At 41.4% G+C, this 27,194-nt stretch overlaps 1 long non-coding RNA gene across 1 annotated transcript in view; it reads right to left on the bottom strand.

Annotated features, from left to right (window-relative positions):
* LOC134347786 (uncharacterized) overlaps positions 1-26,508 on the bottom strand; it is a 97,588-nt gene extending 71,080 nt beyond the window's left edge. The window contains exons 1-2 of the long non-coding RNA XR_010018249.1: positions 26,473-26,508; positions 577-681 (exon numbers count right to left, since the gene is read on the bottom strand). This is a non-coding gene — a long non-coding RNA (uncharacterized LOC134347786). The remainder of the gene's footprint in view (positions 1-576; positions 682-26,472) is intronic.
* Positions 26,509-27,194: the final 686 nt, after the last annotated feature.

The raw sequence follows: 27,194 nt of genomic DNA, 5'->3' as shown, positions 1-27,194 counted from the left end.
CTAGTACAATAAGATGGACTCGTAACCTGACAATCCACCTACTTTTAACCATACAGCTTATTATCTATCTGCAATGCACTTTCTCTGTAATGTTAACACTTTACTCTGCACTCTCTTATTATTTTACCTTGACCTGCCCCAATGCACTATTGTAATGAGTAGGTTTGTACGAACAGTATGCAAGACAAGTTTTCCATTGTACTTCATTATGCGTAACAATAATTAACCAATTTTCCAATTTTTGAATTTACTGCAAAGAAAAACCTCCACAGTCGGCATTTAATTAAAATATGTTGGTTTTGAAAAGAGAAAGTTGTGAAAGTGACTACAAAGAATTGAAGACTTTTTCATTAAAAGAACACATATAGCAGTAATTACTGTAAGAATCATTAGGAAAATCAATACTATTGTTCTTTAAGGAGTTTAAATTCATCAAATCTTCTACACAAATATAGAATCCATCAAATATTCTACACAAAGCAAAACCTACCTTTACTGACAACAAATTTTAACCTATCAATCCCTGTCTTTTTTTTAACTCATTTTGTGTAACGTTCAAAGCGGTGTAAACTGTACCTCATTTGGTAGTATGCTTGCTTGAGCTTAGAATTTTGTGTTCAAAGTAGTTGCCTCAACGTTGCCATTGGCTTGTGCATGACTGAATTTTTATGTTCTTGCCAACTAAAAGAACAAACAAAGCTATTAGACGAGACTAATGTGATCTACAGCAAATATTACGTCAGCCAAACTAGGTGAAAGCTACGTGCAAGGATCCATGAGCCTGAGCTGGCTGTAAAGCTCCAACTCTCCCTCACCTCTACCAATGAAGATCAAGCAGGGCACAAATTTCACTGGGCATTAGTGAACTTTATGCAGCAAGTAAACACACGGCATGCAACGGAATTCCAGAAGTGAGGTTTTCCGCAAACAATTTTGTAAGCAAACACATAAACCTTGATCCTGTTCATGAGCCGATGTGGGCAAAATTCCAGACCACAACGCACAAAGTTTGCCACACAGCCAATCAGAGATGAAATTTCCTCCCCACATTACAAATGAGTTTCAAAAACAACGTCAATCAGCTGAATGAAAAGTATATAAAAGCAAAGCATTCAGAGGACACACCACAATCAACAGTGCACCGAGGATGTCTTCTCGGATGGTGACGAAATGTTTCAGAATAAATTGCCAAGATCGGAGAACAGCTTAACCCAATCAGTGGCAAGAGTGTTGATTGTGCTGTGGAATATAAACTTCAGGTGGAATTTGTAATTGATGGGGATTTATATTGGCATGTACAGTATAGTGTGGAGCAGGGTGTGAAACTAGAGATGTAGTTGCTGGGAGATTATTTGATGACATGTTCACAGTCAAGGTTATTAAGCTCTTGTAGCACTACACCCAAAACTTCCACCCGCTACTTCACGTAGGTGTTCTGGGGTCCATTGGTAGACGTCTTCTCCTCTTATCTCCACCTCATCTACTAAAGTGTTCTGAACATTGATGCCTGACATGACCACACTCTGCCATGACTTCTGCCAAGCTCACAAAACCTGTTCATCTCCAGTTATAGGGTCTGAGCACTTTCCCTTTAAGAAGTTCAGTCTGCAGTATCAAGATTCCGCTATTGTTCATCACACTCATACTTAGGCTCACTTGTATGTAATGAATAGCGTGATTAGACCTGACTGATGTTAACTTTGTGATAATGGAGGAAGGAGCATAAATTTGTATTTGTTCTGCATCAGGTCAAATCAATAAGAATTTATCATGCAATGTGATATTGCAGTATATGACTTCCAGTGCTCTCTAATTTACCAATTCTCTCCGAACCTCATCACCTATTTTTACATATGCCTCTTTTTTTTGTAATTTGCTCAGGTAGAGTACTTGTGGTTTAATAGCAGATCTACTTTATCATGGTGGCATTCTTATAGCAATGTGCTTCGGGTGTCCAGCTGTAACCGGGTGACCGTCGGATCTTGTTCAGTATTGTTAAAAGTGTACTTAGGCATCCATCCGGGTAATGCTAGAATAGTTGTCTGTGCCTTTAAGGGAGACAGTGATGTCATTACGCACGTGTGGGAGAGTAGGGAGAACATTTTGTTTTCTGCTGAAGAAGCTGGTGGGGCATTGGAATTGAGTTCCTCCCCAAGACTGGGCATGGTGAGGAAAGGTGAGCATTAATTGACGATATCCATGTGAATTCGTTTATGTTTGTTGGTGAATCAAGAATATCGGTAATTTGACATGTTTTACATGTGGATGCTTTAGATTTTCTCGAGTAAAAGCCTTAACGCTGGATCGCGTGGCTTGTGCAGAGTTCCTCACCATCCAAGTAGGTCAGTCTTCCTGTAATTTAACTACCAGGCAATACCCTGTAAAAGTTGTGCCAAAGTGTACCTTTTGTCTAACTTTATTGTATCATGACTAATTGTGCATGTGACAGCGTAACGTGAATGTTTAGTCTCTGTTCGGAAGTTCAGCACGTGTGTATGTCTTAGATGAGATGTATTCGCTTACATTTTTCGTTGCTATGTATAAGATACAGGGTTGGGGAAATTCTAATGTTGCTTGTATTGTGTTCCTTCAGGATTGCCACTACCGTATTAGTACCGTATTAGTTCTGGTATTTTTTATGCTGCATACGCAATTCTGTCCATACTCAAGGGTGTGAATCGAAAGTTAAACTGAGATTGTAATGGCAAGAACTGGTTGTAAATTCATTCGTTTTGTTTTGCGACCCTCTTCTGGTACTTAAACATCTAAAACAGATAGAGGAATTAAAACCCGAAAAAGTATTTGTTGTCCCGAGTGTGTACTTTTCCCCAGGCTGCAAAATTTGGTACCAGGAGTGGGGCTAATTCCAAGCCAGTTCAGATGGTCTCTGATTGTTGTATGCAGTATAATATACAATACCTAATACAGTAGTGGTGAAGACAGGACTGTGTTCCCGTCGGGCGGAAGGAGAGAGCACAGTACAGCCTCGTGGTGGAGAGCGCGGTGGAGCCTCAGGACTGGACCGGGACGTTAGCGACTGACGTCAAGACGCAGAGCGGATTATCGTGGTGGCATTCTTACAGCAATGTGCTTAGGGTGTCCAGCAATCATTAGTTTCATCTCCTAGACATGGCATCCCTAGTTGCAGTTGTGGAGGCCGCTGCATCTGTCCACTTATTTGACAAAAGAAGTGATCTCCAATTGTAACATGAAAATAAGTGAAAAGTTTGGAAAATGGAGTCAATTCCTCCTACGTTCCTCCTTAGAACACCTGGAGAATAAAGACGCATATGTAAGGCTCCTTTTCATTGACTACAGCTCTGCCTTTAATGCCATCATTCCAAATAAACTGATCTCTAAGCTCCGGAACCTGGGCCTTAGCATTGAAATCTGCAGCTGGATCTTCAACTTCCTCAGACAGGACCCAGGCTGTAAAAATCGGGGACAAGCTCTCCTCTACAATCATTCTGAGCACCGGTGCCCCGCAAGGCTGTGTGCTCAGCCCCCTGCTGCACTCACTGTACACCCATGATTGTGTAGCCAAGTTTCCATCAAACTCAATATATAAGTTTCCTGATGACACCACAAATTGTAGGCCGTATCTCGGGTAATGATGAGTTTGAGTACAGAGAGGAAATTAAGAACCTGGCGGCATGGTGCGAAGACAATAACCTATCCCTCAACATCAGCAAGACGAAGGAATTGGTTGTTGACTTCAGAAGGAGTAGCGGACCGCACAACTCCATTTACATCGATGGTGCACAAGTGGAACAGGTCAAAAGCTTTAAGTTCCTCGGGGTCAATATCACAAATGACTTGACTTGGTCAACCAAGCAGAGTCCACTGCCAAGAAGGCCCACCAGCGCCTTTACTTCCTGAGAAAGCTAAATAAATTTGGCCTGTCTCCTAAAACCCTCACTAATTTTTATAGATGCACCGTAGAAAGCATTCTTCTAGGGGGCATCACAACCCGGTATGGAAGTTGTCCTGTCCAAGACCGAAAGAAGCTGCAGAAGATCGTGAACACGGCCCAGCACAACACATAAACCAACCTTCTGTCCTTCGACTCACTTTACACAGCGCGCTTTCGGAGCAGAGCTGCCAGGATAATCAAGGACATGACCCACCCAGCCAACACACTTTTCGTCCCTCTTCCCTCTGCGAGAAGGCTCAGGAGCTTGAAGACTCATACGGCCAGATTTGGGAACAGCTTCTTTCCAACTGTGATAAGACTGCTGAATGGATCCTGACCGGATCTGGGCCGTACCCTCCAAATATCTGGACCTGCCACTTGGTTTTTTAGCACTACCTAACTTTCACTTTTCTATTTTATATTTATGATTTATAATTTAAATTTTTACTATTTACTATCGATTTGTACTCCAGGGAGTGCGAAGCGCAGAATCAAATATCGCTGTGATGATTGTACGTTCTAGTATCAATTATTTGGCGACAATAAAGTATAAAGTATAATATTTGAAAGCAAGGCATAATGAGGTGTGGATGAAATTCATCATTCAGATTACAGGTTTTAATATATTGTGAGGCAGATGAAGGCAAGTTTAGCTCCATCACTGAGCAGTCTTAATAGCTGTACCTTTGACACTGGTTGGTTCTTCACCTCAATTACACAATGTCCTGTTTATATTCCCCATTGTGTCTTTGTAGTTAACCAAATAAATGATTCACATGCAGCTATTTGCAATAGAGGATTTCCCCAAAGTTCTACTAAATGATTAATAAAGATATATTTATTTATGCAATGCATTCAAAACTCCTTTAATTACAACTTTAATTAAATTCCAGCTTCCCTGATCCAAATCTTATCTTTACCCTTGGGTATCCAGCTTTGCAGAGTAATAGAGTTATTGCAAGTTTTTAAATTATAATTATAGTCGCACTGAATGTGTAGTTTTACAATGAATTCATACCATGCCTTTATACAGCTGTTTCTTTCTTTAAGAGTCTCTGAACTGATGAAAGTTAAGTCCACAAAATCGACAAGGGCGAATACACATTGGAGTGTGGTGATTTACTGTATAATAGCCTGGGCTGATATTGTGTTTTCCTGCCACAAAGAAAACTGCTACTGAGATGATGAGCTGGGATTAGTTTTGTGTTCTTTCATTCATCAATAAAATTGACCTGCTCAGCTCCCAGCAGTTACAGCTTACTGTACAGTACATTCAAAAGTTACTGTCATAACATTTTGGTGAAATAATACATTTTTAAATGAAAATTGGAAGCCCAGCACATGTAGATCTCTAAAGACTGCAGTTTTTCTTTAGGCTTCCCCAATGACAGCCTCACCAGTAACGACTATTTCCTTAGTATCATCGCCCTTAAGCAACAAGCTCACTGTGTCAGCCTCTTTGTTTTCTGATGATGGCAGAACTCTGCAGAATTGCTTCCCAGTCCAGACTTCAATCCCCGTATTTTTGGGTAAAAGAGCGTACTAGACGACTTTAAGTTTAAACAAACAGCTGCTTTCAAGGGTATTAAAAAAATGTAAAACCTGTATTTTCCAGAACAGGATTCAATTTGGAGACACGTCCATTGTTTTGGCAGCTGTGGTTGGTTTGCTAGCAGTTTAACACATACTAGGCCACATATTCCTAACATTCTACAAATGGTTTGTAAATCTCCACAGAGAAATCTACCATTGCTCTAGAAATTAACAGCTTAAAATGTTGAAGGCAGCAATTGTTTTATAATTGAGAACACTGTGGTGCTAGTATGTTGGACATAAAGTTTTAAGCTAAAATGCTATACTAATGTCATTGTATAGTGGGCACAAACAAAATTAATGAAAGTAGTTCACCAAGTTTTAGAAAAATAAAGCTCATTTCACACCCAAAGAACAAGAACTGCTGTTTCCATCAGGAAATGTCCAATGTAGCTCATTTCTTCCACTATGCATGTATATTGTTGTAAAAAACAGTTTAGTAAAACAGCCTGGAGCAAAAATAATATGAGGTGAGAGAGATAATAAATATAATCTAAAACATTCCCCAAGGGAAGTAGAAATTAATTTTGTATTAGTCATTATAAAATTTGCAGCATTTCATAAAAGAGTACAGGTAAATGGAAAATAAATCACAAAATTATTGAATACAGTATATTTATTCATGAGCAGGAAGCTGCATATCTCAAGAGAGACTAATTTGGTTAGGAGTGAGAAAGAAGTCATATTTTAACATTTGCAAATATAGGATTCTATATTTACGATTGCTGGCTATTCTCTAACCTATATTTTCTCTCGACAGTTCTCAGACATAGCAATCCTTCCCATCTTTGCCTACAGTCCACATGGTTTGAATCTTTGCGAATATTCTGCTCAAATACTTGTACAGACCTGTAACCCAGGACTTAGTGAAGCCCTATTTTCCAGTGCAGGCAAAGGTCTAGGTAAACAACAGATCCCACATTCTACTGCTGGGAATGCAGCTACCTCTGTATGTCTTATGGAGTCCTCTGAGAGCTGCATGAACTCAACACAAGCTTCCAAGTATTCCAAAGAATCTGCAACCAGTCAAAATACAGTACAGGAGAAACAGAGGGAAAAAACTGCAAATGATAGAGATACTCAGCAGGTCTGGTTGCATCTGCGAAGGGAGCAGCAAAATTAATGTTTTAGGTTTACTATCTACCATCAGAACTGACTAAAGTTGGAAATGCAACAAGTTGTAAATCACAGAAGGGTCTGGAGGTTCAAAGAACAAATGAGAATTTCTATGATAGGCTAGAGACCAGGAGAGATTGAAAAACTCAGGAGAAATGAGGTGTAAAAGGCTGATAAATGACTAAGCTAAAAATGAATTCAGAAACTGAATACCAGAAATGTGAGTTGCAAAACTGGGTTTGCTGGCTTTTTGAAATTACTGAATTCAGCGGAAGATGAGACGCTGTTATTTGAGTTAGGAAATCTGAGACAAATAATTGAGAGTGGGAATGGGACAGAAGATTAAAATGTGAGACAATTGGAAAGCAAGGCTCCCCCTTGTGGACTGAATGAAGCTGCATTCCCCGAAGTACAGAAAACCAGGTAATGGCCACTGGATATAGTTTACTCATCTGGAAGAAGGGCTTCTGAATGTCTGAAGAAGGGGAGGTAAAAATACAATTGTTGTAGCTGCTATATTTGCATGCGAAGCGAGGAAGGTGGTTAAGATGGAAGAACAGACCAGGAAGCCATAAAGGTAATGGTCCCTTCATAATATTGAAGAGGAAAGAGAGTGGAGGGTATTTCTCTTTCCAAGCCTGCTAAATACTTCCAAATTTTTCTACCTTTTTTCCAGATCTCCAGTATTTGCTGCATTTTGCTTCTGTACCAGGTTAAAGGTTCAAGATTGTTTAATGACATTAAACCAAATCCAATGCATTACAAAAAAGCACAGCAAGATAAATAACATGGTAATAAAAAATACAATAGATAAAAATACATAAGATAGTTTACTTACACAGATTGATTGTATGCCCAGAGTGTCTGTACATAAGGTGACTGACAGGGAAATGATAAAGTAGTGGTAGTTGGCGATGTGGAGGGATGCAGCCTTACTGCTTGTGGAAAGTAATTGTTTTTGAGTCTGGTGGTCCTAGCATATATTCTACGTAACCTCCTGCCCGGTGGGAGTGGGGCAAACAGTCCATGAGCTGGGTTGGTGGGATCCTTCATGATATTACTGGCCTTTTCCCTGCACTTTTCTGTATATATGTCCTTGATGGTGGGTAGGCTGGAGCCAGTGATATGTTGGGCAGTTTTGGCTACCTGTTGTAAAGCCCTCCTGTCCACTGGAGTGCAGTTTCCACTCTATGCAGGAAAACAACTTGTAAGAATGCTCTTTACTCTGCATCTGTAGCATGAAGTGAGTTTAGATATACGTAGTCCAGCCCTCTTCAGCCTCCATAGAAAGTAGAGGCATTGGTGAGCTTTCCTGATTGTGTAGGATGTGTTCTGAGACCATGAAACGTTGTACTAGATGTGCCCTCTCAGGAGTTTGAAACTGCTCACTGCTGCTGATGTAAAGAGGGGAGTGGGTAGTGCAAGTTCTTCTGGTTAATAACCATAACCTTTGTCTTGTTAACATTGAGGAAGGGGTTATTTGCTGGGCACCAGGCCTCAAGCTCTCCCATCTCCTCCCTGTAGACCATCTCATCATTGTTGGTGATGAGCCCACCACTGCCATCGTGTCACTGCTCAACTTAACAATGTGATTACTTGGGCGTCTGGCAATGCAGTCGGGTGTGAGCAGAGTGTAGGGCAGTGGGTTCAGCACACAGACCTGGGGGCCACCTGTCTCGAGGATGTTGGGGAGGGAGGAACACTTGTGCATGCTGACTATCTGAGGTCTGTTGGTTAGGATGTCCAGCACCCAGCTGCACAGTGAACCTGGCCCAAACACTGCCATACACCATTCACATGAATGGGAGAGCCAGCCGCTAGCAGTGAAGTTATTTCTCTGTCACTTTTTACCTTATAATTGTTTTGAGTGCAAGTATATTTTAAAATTATGTTTATATTTTTAACAGATTTAAGAGATGATGAAGTATCCTAAACTCCAAAACCTGGTAAGATCCTAGCTTCCTTCACCACTTTCTTTTCAGACTAAAGTCCTTCTTCAAAATCATGTCCCCTGTGTACAAATTCAAATCATTAATACATTGCTATGATCAGAAGTGGAACCTATCATTGATCGTTCAATAAAATTGCATCCAGCCCTTAAAGTTCCTAGTGATACTCTTATATCACAACCATCTTTCTTGTATGTTAGTTACCTTTCCAGTCATACAAACTCTTATAAGGTATTTGAGTAAAATATACGTGCAGTACCTATGTCCATAAGACATAGGAGCAGAATTAGGCCATTCAGCCCATCCATTCTGCTCCACCATTCCATCATGGCTGCTCCCAGATCCCACTCAACCCCATACACCAGCCTTCTCGCCATATCCTTTGATGCCCTGACCAATCAGGAAACTATCAACTTCCACCTTAAATATACTCACAGACTTGGCCTCCACGGCAGTCTATGGCAGAGCATTCCACAGATTCATTACTCTCTGGCTAAATAAATTCTTCCTTATAACTGTTCTAAAAGGCCGCCCCTCAATCTTGAGGCTGTGCTCTCTAGTTCTGGATACCCCCGCCATAGGGAACATCCTCTCCACATCCACCCTATCTAGTCCTTTCAACATTTGGTAGGTTTCAATGAGATCCCCCCTCATTCTTCTAAATTCCAGCCCAAAGCTGCCAAACGTTCCTCATATGTTAACCCCTTCATTCCTGGAATCATCCTCCTGAATCTCCTCTGGACTCTCTCCAATGACATCCTTTCAGAGATATGGGTCCAAAACTGTTGGCCTTACTTCAAGTGTGGCTTGGCCAATGTCTTATAAAGCTTCAACATTATCTCCTTGCTTTTATATTCTATTCCCCTTGAAATAAATGCCAACATTGCATTTGCCTCCTTTACCACAGACTCAACCCGTAGATTAACCTTCTGGGAGCCTTGCACAGAGACTCCTAAGTCCCTCTGCACCTCTGATGTTTGAATTTTCTCCCCATTTAGATAACTTCATTTACAATATAAATCCAATTTCCCAAATATTTAGCTTTTTTTAACAGATTTTTGTTTATTCATTTAAATTATCCCTGGCATTTTCAATGGTAAAATTAAGAATTTTATATACAGTGGATTTTGGTTAACTGGTTAATTAAGTGGCTGCCCCAATTAGCCAAAGTTTCATGGAAATAATTAAAAAGGTGTAAAAAAGAGACTACTGCTTAACTGAGTAACAAAGTATGTATTTAATGAAATACACAACAAATTAGAACACTATAGAACTGTGTATTAGTCCCTCATAGTCTTCCAGCTTATGCTACCCTGTCCAGGGAGTGGTAGCACCTCCGGTGAAGGGGCTTGTTATGTCCACTCTGGGGCAGCTCACTCACCTTCGGTCACCACTGGACACACAGCTCTCACCTGTGGCTTGAAATAGCTGTTTGCATGTGACAGCAGCCGCACCTTGGTAGACTGCTTCAATAGGCATGCTAAAGCAAGTGAGGATAGCCGGCGGGCATCATACCGCGGTGAAGTGGGCACACGGCAGTCGTTGCACGTGAAGGCAGCTCCAGCGTACTTGGCAGATGAGATGGACAGTGAGATGCGACGACCAGGAAGGCAGTTCTACAACACGTTGTGGGGAGCAAGGGACTTGATAGGCACAGAAGTCATGAGGGTTACCCACCGCATGCAAGGAAGACCACAATTTGTGACGACTACTTGTACCACTGGACCTGGACTTCTGATATCGAAAGAGTGGAGCTGTCGCAGTGCAAAGGCTTTTCCACTTTAAAACTCTTCCGCACAGGTTTCACTGTTATCGTCGGCTACAACGGACAACCAACACACTGCCATGTTCTATTGATTGACTGTAAATGAACAAAATTAGCACAGACACCTAGTGTAGATAATGGACTACCTTCATAGAATGCTTTTGAAGATTATAGCCTCCAAATCTTCATTGTAACATTCAAGGTGATTGTTGATACTTCATAGTTCCCAACTTGTTGAAGAAGTGAAACCATTTCAGTTTCACACCTGGCCATTTCTGGCATCTCCAAGCCTGAATGCCTGGAAGTGCAGTGAGCAAAACAATTCTAAATGGTCTTGCTGCCTATTTCTTGCCAACTGTCAGTGACAAAATCACTGCTTTTTGGACACAAACATGGAATGCTATTGAAAAACTGTTTGCTCTAAGCACGATGTAATATCAAACGGCCACACAAGTTCACATGACTGACGCTAGTTAGAAACTGTTCGGTGACAGTCTCTTGTCCTCATTAAGCCGCATTGTGTCTCAGATAAATGAAGGGAATCGCAACTCTTTTCTTGATTACTTTTCTTCTTTAAGAGTTGTCCCAAATAAGCAGCTGCCCCAACTAACCAGAATCCACCGTATCTCAAATGAATTCTAATTGTACATTCATAACTAAAATTAAATTACAAATCCACTTTGGCTGCAGTTAATTTTTGACCATTAGTTATAGATCCCAGTATTTTTACAAGAAATAGACTGGCTAACAGTTCACCTGATTCCCTCTCCCATCTTCCTTTAAATGGTAGAGACATGCTCATTTTTAATGCAAATTTTCCCAACTCAGGAGAACTTTGGAAAAATTATAGCATGGCACCTACAATGCTCTAGGCCACTACTTTTAAAATTCTGGAATGGAAACCATTTGACAATGTTTAGACCACAAGACATAGGTGCAGACTTAGACCATTCGGCCCATTCACTCTACTCCGCCATTTTATCACGGCTAATCCATTTCCTCTTTAACCCCATTCTCCTGCCTTCTCCCCATATCCTTCCACATCCTGACTGATCAAGACCTATCAACCTCCGCCTTAAATGCACCTGGCCTTCATAGCCAACTGTGGCAATGAATTCCACAGATACATCACCCTCTGGCTAAAGAAATTCCTCCTCATCTCTATACTAAATGGACATCCCTCTATTTTGCTACTGTGCTGTCTGCTCCTAGACTCCCCCACCAAAGGAAGCATCCTCTTCACAATCACTCTAGCTAGGCCTTTCAGCAGGTCCAGAGCCTTCAGTTGCTGCTCATGTGATGTCTTTCATTCCTGGAACCATTCTTGTAAACCTCCTCTGAACCCTCTTCAATGTCAGCACATCCTTTTCAGCCAAGAGGCCCAAAACTGCTCACAATATTCCAACTGAGGGCCTCACAACGTGTCTTATACAGCCTCAGCATTACATAATTGCTTTTATATTTTAGTCCTCTTGAAATTAATGCTAACATTGCATTCACTTTCCTCAACAGTGGCTCAGCCTCCCAGTTAACCTGCACGAGGACTCCCAAATCATTTTGTAACTCAGATTTTTGAATTTTCTCCCTGTTTAGAAAATAGACTAGGCTTTTATTCCTTCTACCAAAATGCATGACCATACACTTCCTGACACTGGACTCCATCTTCCACCTCCTTGCCCATTCTCCTAAATTGTCTAAGTCCTTCTGCAGCCTCTCTGCTTCCTCAAAACTACCTGCCCCTCCACCTATCATTGCTTCCTCTCCATACTTGGCCATAAAGCCATCAATTCCATCATCTAAATCATTGACATATAACATAAAAAGAAGTGGTCCCATCACAGACCTCTGCAGAACACCACTGTTCACCGCAGCCTATAAGAAAAGGCTCCCTTTATCTCCACTCTTTGCCTGCTGCTAATCAGTCAATGCTCTATCCAAGCTAGTATCTTTCCTGTAATACCCTGAGCTTTTATCTTCTTTAGCAGCCTCGTGTGTGGCACCTTGTCACAGGCCTTCTGAAAATCCATGTACACAACATCCACTGATTCTCCTTTGTCTATCCTGCTTGTCATTTCTGTCAGGCAAGATATTTCCTTAAAGAAAACCAGGCTGACTTTGGTCTATTTGGTCATGTGCCTCCATATACCCTGAAACCTCATCGTTTACAAACGACTCCAACGTCTTCCCAACCACTGAGATCAGGCTAATTGGCTTATAATTTCCTGTCTTCTGCCTCTATCCCTTCTTGAAGAGTGGAGTGACATTAGCAATTTTCCAGTCCTCCAGAACCATGCTGGAATCTACTGATTCTTGAAAGATCATTACTAATGCTTCCACAATCCCTTCAGCTAACTCTTTTAGAACCCCCAAGCAACACACATCAAAGTTGCTGGTGAACGCAGCAGGCCAGGCAGCATCTCTAGGAAGAGGTACAGTTGACGTTTCAGGCCAAGACCCTTCGTCAGGACTAACTGAAGGAAGAGCTAGTAAGAGATATTAAAGTGGGAGAGGGAGGGGGAGATCCAAAATGATAGGAGAAGACAGGAGGGGGAGGGATAGAGCCAAGAGCTGGACAGGTGATTGGCAAAGGGGATATGAGAGGATCATGGGGCAGGAGGCCCAGGGAGAAAGACAAGGGCGGAGGGGAACCAGGGGATGGGCAAGGGGTATAGTCAGAGGGACAGAGGGAGAAAAAGGAGAGTGACAGAAAGAATGTGTGTATAAAAATAAATAACGGATGGGGTACGAGGGGGAGGTGGGGCATTAGCGCAAGTTAGAGAAGTCGATGTTCATGCCATCAGGTTGGAGGCTACCCAGACGGAATATAAGGTGTTGTTCCTCCAACCTGAGTGTGGCTTCATCTTTACAGTAGAGGAGGCCGTGGATAGACATGTCAGAATGGGAATGGGATGTGGAATTAAAATGTGTGGCCACTGGGAGATCCTGCTTTCTCTGGCGGACAGAGCGTAGGTGTTCAGCAAAGCTGTCTCCTAGTCTGCATCGGGTCTCACCAATATATAAAAGGCCACATTGGGAGCACCGGACACAGTATATCACCCCAGCCGACTCACAGGTGAAGTGTTGCCTCACCTGGAAGGACTGTCTGGGGCCCTGAATGGTGGTAAGGGAGGAAGGGTAAGGGCATGTGTAGCACTTGTTCCGCTTACAAGGATAAGTGCCAGGAGGGAGATCAGTGGGGAGGGATGGGGGGGACGAATGGACAAGGGAGTCACGTAGGGAGCGATCCCTGCAGAAAGCAGAGAGAGGGGGGAGGGAAAGATGTGCTTAGTGGTGGGATCCCGTTGAAGGTGTCGGTAGATACGAAGAATAATATGTTGGACCCGGAGGCTGGTGGGGTGGTAAGTGAGGACCAGGGGAACCCTATTCCTAGTGGGGTGGCGGGAGGATGGAGTGAGAGCGGATGTACGTGAAATAGGGGCGATGCATTTGAGAGCAGAGTTGATGGTGGAGGAAGGGAAGCCTCTTTCTTTAAAAAAGGAAGACATCTCCCTCGTCCTAGAATGAAAAGCCTCATCCTGAGAGCAGATGCGGCGGAGACGGAGGAATTGCGAGAAGGGGATGTCATTTTTGCAAGAGACAGGGTGAGAAGAGGAATAGTCCAGATAGCTGTGAGAGTCAGTAGGCTTATAGTAGACATCAGTGGATAAGCTGTCTCCAGAGACAGAGACAGAAAGATCTAGAAAGGGGAGGGAGGTGTCGGAAATGGACCAGGTAAACTTGAGGGCAGGGTGAAGGTTGGAGGCAAAGTTAGTAAAGTCAACGAGCTCAGCATGTGTGCAGGAAGCAGCGCCAATGCAGTCGTCAATGTAGCGAAGGAAAAGTGGGGGACAGATACCAGAATAGGTACGGAACATAGATTGTTCCACAAAGCCAACAAAAAGGCAGGCATAGCGAGGTCCCATACGGGTGCCCATAGCTACACCTTTAGTTTGGAGGAAGTGGGAGGAGCCAAAGGAGAAATTATTAAGAGTAAGGACTAATTCCGCTAGACGGAGCAGAGTGGTGGTAGAGGGGAACTGATTGGGTCTGGAATCCAAAAAGAAGCGGAGAGCTTTGGGACCTTCCTGATGGGGGATGGTGGTATATAGGGACTGGACATCCATGGTGAAAATAAAGCGGTGGGGGCCAGGGAACTTAAAATCATCGAAAAGTTTAAGAGTGTGAGAACTGCCACGAACATAGGTAGGAAGGGATTGAACAAGGGGGGATAAAACCGTGTCGAGGTAGACCGCTTTGCTGAACACCTACGCTCTGTCTGCCAGAGAAAGCAGGATCTCCCAGTGGCCACACATTTTAATTCCACATCCCATTCCCATTCTGACATGTCTATCCACGGCCTCCTCTACTGTAAAGATGAAGCCACACTCAGGTTGGAGGAACAACACCTTATATTCCATCTGGGTAGCCTCCAACCTGATGGCATGAACAATGACTTCTCTAACTTCCGCTAATGCCCCACCTCCCCCTCGTACCCCATCTGTTATTTATTTTTATACACATATTCTTTCTGTCACTCTCCTTTTTCTCCCTCTGTCCCTCTGACTATACCCCTTGCCCATCCTCTGGTTCCGCCCCCTGTCTTTCTCCTGGGCCTCCTGTCCCATGATCCTCTCATATCCCCTTTGCCAATCACCTGTCCAGCCTTTGGCTCCATCCCTCCCCCTCCTGTCTTCTCCTATCATTTTGGATCTCCCCCTCCCCCTCCCCCTCCCACTTTCAAATCTCTTACTAGCTCTTCCTTCAGTTAGTCCTGACGAAGGGTCTCGGCCTGAAACGTCGACTGCACCTCTTCCTACAGATGCTGCCTGGCCTGCTGCATTCACCAGCAACTTTGATGTGTGTTGCTTGAATTTCCAGCATCTGCAGAATTTCTGTTGTTTGCTCTTTTAGAACCCTGGGGTGTTGTCCATCAGGTCCAGGTGACTTATCTACCTTCAGACTTTTCAGTTTTCCAAGCACCTTCTCCTTGGTAATAGCAACTGTACTCACTTCTGCCCCTTGACATTCTCAAACTTCTGGGATACTACTCGTGTTTTCCACAGTGAAGACTAATGCAAAATATTTATTCAGTTTGCCCACCATTTCTTTGCTCCCGTAACTATCTCTCCAGCATCATTTTCCAGAGGTCCAATATCTGCTCTCACCTCTCTTTTACTCTTTATATATCTGACAAAATTTTGTTATCCTCTTTGATATTGCTGGCTAGCTTACCTTCTTGTTTCATCGTCCCCCTGCCCCCCCCACCATGGTTTTGTTACCTTCTGTTGGTTTTTTAAAAATGTCCCAATCCTCTAGCTTCCCAATAATTTTGCTTTATTATATAGAAACATAGAAACATAGAAAATAGGTGCAGGAGTAGGCCATTCGGCCCTTCGAGCCTGCACCGCCATTTATTATGATCATGGCTGATCATCCAACTCAGAACCCAGCCTTCCCTCCATACCCCCTGACCCCTGTAGCCACAAGGGCCATATCTAACTTCCTTTTAAACATAGCTAATGAACTGGCCTCAACAGTTTGCTGTGGCAGAGAATTCCACAGATTCACCACTCTCTGTGTGAAGAAGTTTTTCCTAACCTCGGTCCTAAAAGGCTTCCCCTCTATCCTCAAACTGTGACCCCTCGTTCTAGACCTCCCCAACATCGGGAACAATCTTCCCGCATCTAGCCTGTCCAATCCCTTTAGGATCTTATACATTTCAATCAGATCCCCCCTCAATCTTCTAAATTCCAACGAGTACAAGCCCAGTTCATCCAGTCTTTCTTCATATGAAAGACCTGCCATCCCAGGAATCAATCTGGTGAACCTTCTTTGTACTCCCTCTATGGCAAAGATGTCTTTCCTCAGATTAGGGGACCAAAACTGCACACAATACTCCAGGTGTGGTCTCACCAAGGCCTTGTACAACTGCAGTAGTACCTCCCTGCTCCTGTACTCGAATCCTCTCGCTATAAATGCCAGCATACCGTTCGCCTTTTTCACCGCCTGCTGTACCTGCATGCCCACTTTCAATGACTGGTGTATAATGACACCCAGGTCTCGTTGCACCTCCCCTTTTCCTAATCGGCCACCATTCAGATAATAATCTGTTTTCCTATTTTTGCCACCAAAGTGGATAACTTCACATTTATCCACATTAAATTGCATCTGCCATGAGTTTGCCCACTCACCCAACCTATCCAAGTCACCCTGCATCCTCTTAGCATCCTCCTCACTGCTAACACTGCCACCCAGCTTTGTGTCATCCGCAAACTTGGAGATGCTGTATTTAATTCCCTCATCCAAGTCATTAATATATATTGTAAACAACTGGGGTCCCAGCACTGAGCCTTGCGGTACCCCACTAGTCACCGCCTGCCATTCTGAAAAGGTCCCGTTTATTCCCACTCTTTGCTTCCTGTCTGCTAACCAATTCTTCACCCACACCAATACCTTACCCCCAATACCGTGTGCTTTAAGTTTGCACACTAATCTCCTGTGTGGGACCTTGTCAAAAGCCTTTTGAAAATCCAAATATACCACATCCACTGGTTCTCCCCTATCCACTCTACTAGTTACATCCTCAAAAAATTCTATGAGATTCGTCAGACATGATTTTCCTTTCACAAATCCATGCTGACTTTGTCCGATCATTTCACCGCTTTCCAAATGTGCTGTTATCACATCCTTGATAACTGACTCCAGCAGTTTCCCCACCACCGACGTTAGGCTAACCGGCCTATAATTCCCCGGTTTCTCTCTCCCTCCTTTTTTAAAAAGTGGGGTTACATTAGCCACCCTCCAATCCTCAGGAACTAGTCCAGAATCTAACGAGTTTTGAAAAATTATCACTAATGCATCCACTATTTCTTGGGCCACTTCCTTAAGCACTCTGGGATGCAGACCATCTGGCCCTGGGGATTTATCTGCCTTCAATCCCTTCAATTTACCTAACACCACTTCCCTACTAACATGTATTTCACTCAGTTCCTCCATCTCACTGGACCCTCTGTCCCTTACTATTTCTGGAAGATTATTTATGTCCTCCTTAGTGAAGACAGAACCAAAGTAATTATTCAATTGGTCTGCCATGTCCTTGCTCCCCATAATCAATTCACCTGTTTCTGTTTGCAGGGGACCTACATTTGTCTTTATCAGTCTTTTCCTTTTTACATATCTATAAAAGCTTTTACAGTCCGTTTTTATGTTCTCTGCCAGTTTTCTCTCATAGTCTTTTTTCCCCTTCCTAATTAAGCCCTTTGTCCTCCTCTGCCCTCTCTTTTGCTTTTATGTTGGCTTTGACTTCCCTCGTCAGCCACTGTTGCCTCGTTCTGCCTTTAGAATACTTCCTCTTTGGGATGTATCTATCCTGTATATTCAAAATTGCCCCCAGAAACTCCAGCTATTGCTGCGCTGCTATCATCCCATAAGTGTCCCCTTCCTATCAACTTTGGCAGCTTCTCTCTTGGCCCTCTGCAATTCCATTTACTCCACTGTATTAGTGCTACTCTGACTTTCGTTTCTCCCTCTGAAATTGCAGGGTGAATGCTATCATATTATTATCACTGTTTCCCAAGGGTTCCATTACCTTGACTTTCCTAATCATATCCGATTCATTACAAAACACCAAATCCAGAATTGTTAATCCCCTGTCTGTGCAGATTGTGTGTCCTTGGATATTAAGCTCCCAACTACAACTGTCTTTCAGCCATGACCCTGTGATACCCACAATGTCATACCTGCCAATCCTTAACTGTGCTACAAGATCAACAGTATCTTATTTTGTATGCAGTGTGCATTCAAATATAACACCTTCAGTCCTGGATTTGTCACCCTCTTCAATTTAGTCCCCCTTTTTCATTGCAACTCTATCCCACTGACCACAATTTTGCCTTATCATCTGCCTGTCCTTCCTGACAGTTTCACTATACACTACCTCTGTTTGTAAACCAACATCCGTACCCTCAGCCCTATCATTCCAGTTACCATCCTCCCACCAGATAAGTTTAAACTCTCCCAGCAACTCTAGCCAACTTGCCCACAAAGATATTGGTCCCCCTCGGGTCTGGTGTGGCCCATCCCTTTTGTACATACAGTTCATACCTTTCTCAGAACAGATCCCAGCCAGAAATCAGAAACCGTGCCCCCTGCACCAGTTCCTCAGCTACACCTTCATCTGCACCAGTTCCTCAGCAACACATTCATCTGCCAAACCATTATTGGCAGAGGCAATAATCCAGAGACTGTTACACTGGAGGTCCTGTTTTTCAGCTTTCTACTTGGTTCTCCAAATTCTTTCATTAGGACCTTCTCTCTTTTCCTTCCTATGTTGTTGGTACCAATATGTACCAAGATATCAGGCTGTTCACTCTCCTCTTTTAGAATGTTGTGGATGTGATCCGAGACATCCCTGGCCTAGCACTTGGGAGGCAACATAGCATCTGAGTCTCTCTATCACTCCTCGGACTCTCCTATCTACTCCTCTAGCTATGGAACCTCCTATCACCTCTGACACAGTGCCAGTCTCAGTATCAGAGATCCAGTCACTGCAGCTTCCCCTGGTAGGTTCTTCCACACCACCACCACCCCTCCCACACACACACACACACACACACACACACACACACACAGTATCCAAAATGGTACACTTGTTAGTGAGGGGAATTGGCACAGTGGTACGCTGTATCAGCTGCCTATTTCCCTTCCCTCTCCTGACAGTCACCCATTCACATGTCTCCTGCAACCTAGGGGTGGACTACCTCCCTGTAGCTCCTACCTACCATCTCCTCAGTTCCTCCTCAAAGTCATCGAGTTGCAGCTCCAGTTCTTTAACATGTTCTCTGAGGAGCTGCAGCTCAGAGCGCCTGGTGCAGATGTAATTATCTGGGAGGTTGGAGATCTCTCAGAATTCTCACATCTCACACAAAGAACAAAAAACATAGGCCCTAGAGCCATTCTTACTGCCTGACCATATACTTACAGATGAAAAACGTGCAAGAAAAAAGCTTACCAGATACTTACGCGGCCCACACCTGTTATTGCCCAAATCTGTTGAGACAAAGCCAAGTCTCCCCATTCCAACACCGTCCCACTCTGACAATAACCACTCTGCTAGACCCTGCCTTATATTTATTTGATCTTGCTAATTAATCCTAAATTCCAAATAGTGCTGTTCAAGCTCCGAAAAGAAAACAGATTCCTCCTCGACCTGGGTGAAGGCACTGTTACCTTTTGCTTCCAAACTCCGATTGGCTGTTGTTCAAGCTCCCTCCTTAGTTGTCTATAGTGCATTTTGTCCATTAAATTTATTTGCCGCACATTGATTGTGTTGAGGCCTCATGTTTATTATATATTCAGTTTCTTGAGAGATTTGCCATGTAACCATCTTCTATCATAAATAGCGATTATCTCACGTGCATATATGCATCATTTACAATATTTCTGTCACAAATGTTCAAGTGCTCATGTTACTTCTGCCCACCCTTAGCTTTGAGTGTTGTTTTTGATTTCATTGCAAGTTACTTTTCATTGTCCTGTCTCATAGCTCTTTGTTTTTCCTGTCTTGGTTTCTTCACTCGTTGTTTTTCCCACGAATGGGCATCTCTGTTAGTTTGTGCCTTTGTTTTGTATGTTCCATGTTGTTCCTTATCTCTTTAGTTGTCTATGGTTTTGGGGGCTTCAGGAGCTCTGCCCTATAAGTTTCAAACAGATTGTCGATCACACTAAATAATTTTTGAATACCTGCCATTAATTGTCTGACATTCTACTCATTTTTAGATTTTCATGCTTACCATGAACAGCCTGTCTCATTGATTGGAAGTCACTCATACATAAAACTTTGATTTTACTAGTTTCTTCACATTTTCTCCTTGAGTACAGCAAAAAATGTGATCACATTATGATTGATATTAAATAAATATTCATGCATTTAGTTAAAAGCTAGCTCATTTCTCATCACTAAATCCTACACGACCTTCCTTTCTACCAGATTATACCAACTCCTAACCAACAGTCCGCTAGAGAAGTCTCATCCAGATGCAGTGTGCCTGCCGCTGGGTTCTAGATCATCATGCTCTCACACTCAGTAACGAACTTACAGAGTTTGCTGGTGGTCAGTGGATTGGATAGTTACTTTAGGAGCAGTGTGGTAATGTACTGAGCAGAAGGGCCAGATACACTTCATACTTGAACACTTCACTTTAAGCCAGCCATTCAGATGAACAAATTCAGTAATCTTCACTGAAAAGCGAAGTGGTTAGTTTTACTTCATTTATTTTAAATAATAGCAATGTTTAATAGTGGTTTAGAATATTTTTTTAATTATTTTAAAAAATATTTTAAATTATTTTTTGTTATTTTAAACTTTGCATTTGGAAGGTCTTCTTATAGCGTGAGCCTTGTGGAACAGCATTAGCGGTGGTGCAGGCAGACTCCAGTACCCATACAGCTGAGAAAGGTAAGTATGGGCACTGGCATCCTACAAAGGGAAGACACTGGTCTTATGCCATTCAACCCAATGTTTTAATCTTATCTCAAAGAACTCACCCTTCCTCCAGTCCAGTAGTCCAGGAATCATAGGGCTGTAAGCATAGAAAACAAGACCTTTTGCCCATCCTGTCCAAACTGACCTATTTGCCCATCTATACTTGCACGCATTAAGACCTTTCTCACTCATGCACTGAAATTGACTATCTTGTGAACACTAGTTAACTGGCTTTTTCTTCTGAGAATAAAATCAGGAATTGCTTATTTCCTTGTTTGATTAGAAGTATAATGAACATTTTCTACAAGAAAATCCACCCCCCACCTTTCATGATATGTATTAGTTTAATTCAGTATTATTTAGAATATTTAAAATCACCTACAGTATGTTCTTCCAGCATAGTTACCTTTAGATGTACATGGGTTCTTGTCATGTGATTGCCAATAATACATTGCAAAAATTCTACCAGCTTCTTCCTTTTTCTTCACTTTATCCTGTTCTTACTGATCTCCACTTCCCTATTGTTGAAAATTCTGTTACCGGCCTTCACATTGTCTGAAATTATTTCCTGTTCCATGCCCTTTGGGCCTTCAGTTCTGAGATGATATATAGCTCTCTGAACTCAACAGTGAAGTAGGTTTCAGCTATCTTAGCATTCCTTTCTAACACCTATTTCCTAAACTGTCAAACACTGAAATTTTCTCTCCACCTTTAGAAATCTTCTCAAGAGCTGTTGGTCAGATGGCATAAATTTTGCATGGCAAATTGTTGTTTCTTCCTTTTATCTGTAGATATCTTCCTGCTCTCTGTAAAATACCCTTTTGATGTTTCCTTGGTCAGTGGATAAGCTGCTTTTGTACTTGATTTCAAAAGTCTTTGTATAAGGGTGCATGATGATACAATTTATGGTAGGGACTAAAAATCCCTAAAACTGCAGTTGCTTGCTTAACCACAGCCAACCATAAATATGCATGTGATGACACCCATTGACATGTGGCAGCTGATTTAATGAAGCAGTGTATATGTGGTGAGAAGGTCCATTTTACCCAACTTACTGAGATTTCTTTATCATTTTATTTATTAAACAAAACAATTAGATTGACTTGATTATTTGAAGGAGTTAGAATTTATTTTGCCACAGTTTTTTTGGAAGTGTTAATTATTTGAGGTTCTGACATTATTGAACATGCAGCAGCAGATAAAAGGCTCAGGTTGCCACGGTAACAACTAGTGCTCACCAGTTTTGTAAGCCAGCGTACAATTATTTGATTTCATTTTTCAGCTCCTAGCAGCTCTCTGGAAAGTAGTACCCAATATAACAGGGTAAATTGTGACAGGTTGTTTCCGCTAGTTGGCATGACAGTTACAAGAGGACACAAATTTAAGGTAATCACAAAACGATTTAAAGAGGTCAAGAAAAATTTCATTGCACAGAAAAAACCATCATTGAAACACAGACCATCATTGATACACAGTCCATAAATTCTTTTAAAAGAGAATTAGATGGCTTTTTGAAATGGAGGAATATTAAATGCGAGGGTGTAAGGAGGTGAGTGAGATTAGGTGTTTTGCATTGTACAGCTGGGAGAAGATGCGCAGAATTGTTCGTTAGTTTGTTTAGATCACGCTGTGCTGTAACATAATTGGATTCAATGAATTAAAACAGATAAATTAATAAATTCTGCAATCAATTTACAAGGGGTACAAACATTAACACACAAACATGCAAACTGGAGTGGGTCAATCAGACCCTGAAGTCTCTTCCAGAATTCAGATCCATCACAGCTAAGCTGTACATAAGCTGTATTCATCTACCATTGTTCTGTATCCTTGAAGCATTTACTAATAACAGATGATCAAACTTAAACTTCCGCATGTTATTTGAGGGACTGCATTTCATGTTACCACTACGCATGGATAAAATATTTTCACATTTCTCTCTGAAATTTCTTGACTCCAATATTAAAATTATATTTATTTCAGGATTCCTCGTGAAGGGAAATAATTTATTTTGTTTATTAAATCTTTTAATAAACTTTCAATTTTATTGAAACCTTTGACCAATCTATGCATCTAGATTGGACCAGCCCTTACACTTCTACATTCAAACTACCTTAATAAATTAACCCTTTGAGCCTTTGTGTAATTTCTGATAATCTGTACTGTAGCCTTCCCAACGTTAATATATCTTTCAGGGATTCAGTGTCCAAAGTGGAACACAGTATTACAACGGGAGATTGAACAACAGGGTTTTGTATATTTGAAACAACACTTTCATACAGTTGAATACAGAATCTTTTTGAGATAATGGCCAACATTTTCAATTAACTTACAGTTATTTTTACAGCTTTTCCAGTTCATAAGCCTTTCACTTTTCTTTGTAAGGTATTTGTCTTAGCTTGAATTAATCATTCATATTATCTGTTGTCAAGAGTTAAGATCATAAATGGCTTCTTTTAGCAGTAGAAGTAGTTTCATATTGTACCAAAACCTTCCTTGAAGTTGTACCACTCTTCGGCTGTAGATTTACCCATTAACAATTTATCTTAGGTTACAGTGCTGGATTTTTCATCCTTTCTCTGAAATTTTATTCTACTACTTAAACTTAATATCATATGTAATATCAACTTTATGCCTTTCCTTTCTCTCTTTCTAACCTAATGTAGAGTGTGGTCACATTATCATGACTTTTTGTAAGATTGTTGGCTATATTTATTGTATTATCCATAAGCAGTTTTTCCTAATAAAATATCTCAAACATATTTTAGAACTCCTGTACATTCCTTGCTTGAACTATTCTGTTTCTCCCAGTCTTTGTGAACATTAAGTTTCCAATATTTCACTAAATGGTTCTACATTTCCCAAACTTAAACTTCCCCCAAACATACCAGTGTATGAAATATCTAGAAATGTGCCCTACCAGAGTCCTGTATGTACTGATGCTGCTTAACTCTTCACACATTATTTCCAATGCTTGTTTACCCTTTCTGAAAACTTGTCCTTTTATTGCTATAAATTAGATTTTTTTAAATCAGTATCACTAATCTCCTCCTTTCCCAATTTCCCTATCTGTGATTTGGGATATTTTGTTCCCGCTAAAGGTTAGATGGCAAATCGGTGCAAACACTGATAAATGACATAAAGTAAGCCAAATGTAAGCTTCGATGGACATACATATTGTGTTCACGTACAGAAGTCATAATCTGAGACACCCTGCCAAATGTCATAAATTGTTATGATTTGCAGTGTGGATTTTTTCTCTTGACCATATGGATTAACCATATGCTTTAGTTAGCTTTTTTTTATTTACTTATTTTTGGGATGTGGGCATCGCTAGCTAAGTCAGCATTTATTGCCCATCCCTAGTTGCCCTTGAGAAGGTAGTGTTGAGTTACCTTCTTGAACCACTGCAGTTCCTGAGATATAATTACACCCACAGTGCTGTTAGATTAGATTAGATTATGAGGACACGCGGTCCTCTTTTATTGTCATTTAGTAATGTATGCATTAAGAAATGATACAATGTTTGTACAATGGGAATTCCATGATTTTGACCCAATGACAATGGAAGAATGGTGATATGTTTCCAAGTCAGGATGATGCGTGACTTGGAGGGGAATTTCCAAGAGTTACGAGGTACCTGCTGATCTCGTCCTTCTAGATGGTAGTGGTCGTGGGTCTGTAAGGTGTGTTGTTGCAGTGCATCTTGTAGATAGTACACACTACTGCAACTGTTCCTTGATGGTGGAGGGATTGGATGCTTGTGGAAGGGGTACCAATCAAGTGGGCTTCCTTGTACTGGATGGTATCAAGCTTTTTGATGGACTGCACTCATCCAGGCGAGTGGCGAGTATTCCATTACACTCCTGATTTGAGCCTTGTAGATGGTGGACAGGCTTTGGGGAGTCAGGAGGTGAGTTAGACGCCACAGGATATCTAGCCTTTGACCTGTCTGGTAGCCACGATGTTTATATAGGTAGACCAGTTCAGTTTCCTTCAATGGTAACCCCCAGGAAGTTGATAGTAGGGAATTGAGTGATGGTGATGTCACTGACTGTCAAGGAACAATGGTTAGAGCCTCTCTTGTTAGAGATGGTCATTGCCTGACACTTGCGTATATCAAATGTTACTTGCTAATTGTCAGCCCAAGCCTGGATATTGTCCGGGTCCTGCTGCATTTGGGTATGAACTGCTTCACTATCTGAGGTGTCACAAATGGTGCAGAACATTGTTCAGTCATCTGCGAACATCCACACTTCTGACCTTGTGACATGATGACTGAAGTTTAATGAATGATAAAAATGGAAAGTCAAGCTCTATCTACATAATAACGTACTTACTAAGACCAGGGTAACCCCCTCACAAGTTGTGCCTGTGGCCTAATGCATAAGATTATAGCTAATCCAAATGTAACACTAACTCCATGCCTTTGCCTACTCCCAGAGACCTTTCATCCCATTGTCTAAGAAAAATTGGTCAAACTCTCTTTAAAACTATTCAGAAACATTACTTCTATTGCCCTTTGAGGAAGACAGTTCCAAAGACTTAAGACCTCATGTAGAAATATCATTCTACCTCACCTGTTTTAAATGAGCAGTCCCTTATTTTCAACAGTGGCCTTCTTTATAACCACAGTTGCACAAGTTTTGGTATCGTGTCCAAGTACAAAAGTGACTATGCTTAGCCAGACTAATTTATGAGTAAGAAAGTGACAAAAACTTTGCCTTGTAACTTGTAGCTGGAGTTCAATTTTATTGTTTCGTTTCTAAATTTAAAGAGTAAGCAATTGGCTTCAGTGAATGATAGCCCCAGCTGCAGCTGAGTGAATTAGTTGCACCTCGATCTGTTCTGCTGAAAGAACCTTTGTTGCTGGCAGAGGTGGCTTGGTCAATGGCCTTGCTATATAACTATGCCGTAAGTTTGTTTTTGGGTGGAATCAAAGACTACAAGTCTGAACCAGGCTGCTTCCACTAAAAATAATAAATATTTTAAATATTGCTCTTGCAACATATTAGAAGTGGGTGACATTAATGAAACCTCTGTACCCTCTCACATATGGCAGCAGATCTTCACAATAAAACTTTCCACCCTCAGCTATTACTGTTGTTACCTCACCTAGAAAATGAGGCCATCATGAAGATAAAATAAATAATTTAGAAAGGGAAAAATAAATTAACGGAAAACAATATTTATGATATATGTGCATTATATCAATTTAAATGAATATATTTGGCACTCTTATTTCTAGACTAATAACAGATTGAACATCCCAAAAATGAATTTGAAAAATTTTGGCAGGAGTACAAAACCTATCTAATTTATTCAATTTATTGAACATGAAAAGATTTTCTCATTATATTATCCATTTAGTGTATACTAAATTCAAAAAATACCTTATGAAACACGTTAAATCAAACATTCATCTTGGAACAATGATTTCTGTACAGTTTCAGTTCCTCAAAATCCGTATGATTCTAAATTCAAATTTAAAAAATGCTCCAGCCAACAGAACTGCTGCCTAAAAATATATATCCTTGGTAAATACTTAAATCTTTCTTGGACCAGATTGTCAAACAGAAATGGGGAGTGGAATGGTCATATATCCTCATATCCTCATGGTGATTACTGCTTCTGGAAGAGTGGACTATCTTACCTTGGACTTCAGCATCTTCAATAAGTGGAAACCCAGCTCTTCTCTGTAAAAGAATAATGATCCAGCCATTAGCTGGTTGGAGACTGAGAATATTCATCATGCATAATAATTAGCTGACTCAAGTATGACTTACTGCAGAATTCACTGGAACAGCATGAAGGTGACCTTATTCTTCAGCATAACTCTGAAACCCTATCCTAATGTCATTATATAACTAAAATTAAAAATATAGAGCTTATCTAGAACAATCCCACTGCTTGTTAATTCACATGCAAGATACCATGGCAAGCAAAATTCAGTACAATTCAAATCGTGTGCCAGGAATGAAAGTAAATCATTAAGCTGTGTTGATGGTTCGGTGTTAAATGCAGTGCTCGGTGTGGTTAAACAACACAGGAGCTGGAATTGTCTGCATCGTGTCTGCTCTGTACAGAGTCAGCTGATTCTGTAGCTGAATCTGACATGGGTTCTGATATCCCTGGGCTAGGAATGGTAAAATTAGCTGGCTCCTGACTGCTAATGCCTTTACTGTCAAGGTTACATTAAAATTGGGATGTATTTTTGAGTTATGAATACTCCAATTTTGAGAAGCCTGAAAGCTTTCCCTATAAGAAAATGCAAATAGAAACTTACATTTGACATAAGGTAATTCCTGGTGATTGTCAGGCAGACAGGATTTAGAGTTACTGAGAGCTTATTACTAGAGCTTGTCATGATGTAGA

The sequence above is a fragment of the Mobula hypostoma genome, chromosome 1 (assembly GCF_963921235.1).
Source record: "Mobula hypostoma chromosome 1, sMobHyp1.1, whole genome shotgun sequence".
Taxonomy (NCBI): domain Eukaryota; kingdom Metazoa; phylum Chordata; class Chondrichthyes; order Myliobatiformes; family Myliobatidae; genus Mobula; species Mobula hypostoma.
This window is presented reverse-complemented; position numbering and strand designations above follow the sequence as displayed.